The sequence below is a fragment of the Equus przewalskii genome, chromosome 3 (genome assembly GCF_037783145.1).
Source record: "Equus przewalskii isolate Varuska chromosome 3, EquPr2, whole genome shotgun sequence".
NCBI classification, from domain to species: Eukaryota; Metazoa; Chordata; class Mammalia; order Perissodactyla; family Equidae; genus Equus; species Equus przewalskii.
Window position 1 is genome coordinate 99260633 of NC_091833.1, and position 3387 is coordinate 99264019.

Consider the following 3387-nt stretch of genomic DNA (forward strand, 5'->3'; position numbering starts at 1 on the left):
GAAAGACAGACGGCCTGGCTGCAGGGAGAAAGCTGTCCGGTCCCCGGTCCCCCGTCCCCAGTGCCCGCATGGCCGCGAAGGTCCCGCGCGCCCTGACCCCCGGCTGGAGCGCCCTCCTCCGCCCCAACGCGGGCCGCGGGAGATCCCAGCGAGTGGAGACCAGTGGGGCTCCCCATCCACTGCTTTCTCCTACCCATGAACCTGAATCTTCTAGTTTAGCTCCTCTGAGGCTGAAGAGGTCAGAAACGTTGAGACACAGATAAAAGGCAATTGGAAAGTCAGGGACAAATCCTTCCAAAACAAAGCTAGGATTGTTCGGCCTTATCAGTCTTTGGGGTGCTTTCTGCCCCGGTAGCTTAGACTCAGCAGTCAGACACTTGACCAGCTGGAGCCTTGGGTCTGCGACGGGAAAGAGCTGGATTAACCAGCCTGAGGAAGGGGAGGGAGCTGCTCTCTCCAGGAGACCCGCTCCCCCCATGCTAGTCCCAGCTTTGGCGAACCATGGTCCTTATTTCACTTTCTGCTGTACCCGGGTATTCCCTGTGTCTCCACACGTCTTTCTCCATCTGGGCTGTGAGAAGACCCGTCCCAGGGAGAGCCCGTCATGGCGCTTACCCTAACAGCCACCCAGTTCCGTGCTGGGCAGATGTTTTCTCCAATGCCCACACAAACACCTTCCCTGGGTAAGAGCAGCTTCCTTTCTAGTTGGGGCTAGGCGTTGGGGGCATGACACAGGATTAGTCAGGATTTGCTGAGTGGGGATCAAACCTGGGTCTTATTCCACAACCCAGGCCCTATCCCTCTGCCGCATGGTCCTGGTTTTGTAGCTGGGGAAAGTGAGAGTTAGCAAGCTTACTAGTTGCCTAGCTGCCCAAAGTAACAGTTGAAGCACCTTGTTGGAACTAAGCTGGTTTCATTCCAAAACCCAAGAGCTTTCTCCACCATCAGGGAGAAGAAGTCGGGAGAGCTGCTTCCAGGACCCATAGAGCCTGGCTCTCCCTGGGGCTGAGAAGTCAGAGGTTAGGCACGCTAACTCTGGGGTCTAGCTGCCTGAGATCAGTTGCCTGTTGCACCCCCTTACTTTCTCTGCCTGCATTTGCCTGTGTAAAATGCGAATAGTGGTCCCTCTCTATTAGAGTGAAACGAGCTAAAATATTTAGAGCATGAAGAACAGTACCTGGCACATGACAAGAACTCAGTGCCTGTTAGCCACTAGTTTTCACTGGAACCTCTGGTGTTGGGAGAAGATGAGTGGGAAGCTTTGATTAGACTCATCTGGAACTTGGGACTCTGGGGTCGTCATTCCACAGCCTCACACGTTGGTCACATCAGTCTGAGGGCCAGGACATATTACTTGGAGAGTGGGCATTAGAAATCAAGTCAGCCCAGACTGTTCTTATTAGCTGTAGTGGTTCTGCTGGTGGGTGCTAGACTTCAAAGCCAGCCCTTGGAGAGTGATCAACAAGCACCCTTCCACAGAGTCATTTCTAAAGCGGAATCCACTGGTGACAGGAACCCACTGGCAGGTACTCATGGGGCTCAGCCCCTCCTCCAGCCCTGGGCAAGCAGGCTGCGGATAACACCTCAGGGGGTCAGAGGGGCAGGTCTTAGTTGAACATTCATCCCAACGAGCCTCCCCGCAGTAACTCTGGGCTTTGATATGGGGCACAGATCTAACTGCCTCCACATTGCCTTTATATTACTCTCAACAAGGAGCTAACAGAAGGATCGAAATTTCAAAAAACTTGGAATGAGAAAGCTTTCCCTTTTAGGGTCCAAAGGGCAAAATGCTGGTTCAGACAGAAGACTTTTTTCCAATGTCCATGGATCTCATAATAGATCAGAGATGATATCTTTTTGATTCTAGTTTTGGATTGTAGTTTTTGTAGTACTTTTTGCACAGAATGGAGAAAAGGTAGATGGGGTATGTGTGTGTATCACTCTAGAATCTCTCCCTTTAGGGGATCACAACTTGCTGCAGAACATTTTCCTACCTTCATTCCATCTCAGATAGAGAACCCTGTCACCATTTAGTACTTTCAACGTTCAGTCTACGTTTACACACAAACTTCTAAAGTACTTTCACTCGCACATTTCTTTGTGCCTCCTGTTGTTCTCTAAAGTAGCATTGATTAGATTAAACAGCATCATTAATGTGAGACTGAGGCCCACCCAGAGCAGGATCTTGCCCGAGGCTACAAAACTGTGAGCTGATATAGGCCCACATCCCTTACGAAGCTCCTGGGGCCAGATGTGTCTTAGACTTTAGAAATTTCCATTTTTATAAAGTAAGATGCAGACACTCCACTGGGACCTGGACAGCACCCTGTAATCAAACTCACGGAGATTTTTACTGTAAAAATGTATAAACATTGATACTATAAAAATATTGATTTTATATATCAATTTAGGTTAGGATGTGAGCTAAATGAGTTTTTAAATTGCAGATTAGAGATCGTGACTGCTATTTTAATTTTTTACCATGGCCAAATATTTTATTTATAGTTTATTTATAGTGTTATATATATAGGGTAATTTACATTACATGTGTTCCATTTATCTGTTGTTTTATTGTCAACATTTTTAAACATGCCAAAGTGGAAATATTTTGACACTGAATACCTATATGCATACTACTTAGATTCTGTAAAACATTTTTCTATATTTGCTTTATTACATTACTGTCCATCTGTCGATTCTTCTATTAATCCATTATTTTTGCTTTCTTTCAAAATTGTAGGCATCAGTTCATGTCAGCCTTTATAGTTCAGCTTGCAGATTTTCAACCAGAGTTCAATATTTGTTTATGGCTTATTTCATAGGTAAAATTTACATAAATGAAATGCACAAGGTGTAAAAATACCATAGATACATTTTGACAAATACGTAACCTTGTGAAACTCAACCTCCTTATCAAGATAGAGAGGATTACCACCACTCCAGGAAATCCCCTCATGCCTTTTCCCAGGCAATCTAAACTCTCATAGGAGCGAGAACTCTTCTAATTGCTTTCCACCAGAGATTAGCTTTTCTTGTTCTCAGGTTCCATATAAAAGTAATCATATAGTATGTGCTCTCTTGTGAAAGACTTTGTTCACTCAGCCTAATACTGTGTGTATCAGTAGCTATTTTACTGTTTTTTTATTGAGGTATAGTTGACATATAACATTATATTAGTCTCAGGTCTCCAACATAATGATTCAACATTTGTATACTATGAAATGATCACAGTAAGTCTAGTTAACATTCGTCCCCATCCATAGTTACAAAATTTTTGTGATAAGGACTTTTAAGATCTTTTTTTGAGTGCTTTCCATGTGCAAGTACTGTTATAAACACTTTCCATAGATTGTCATTAATCCTAAATATAAAGGCCAGGAAATGGGG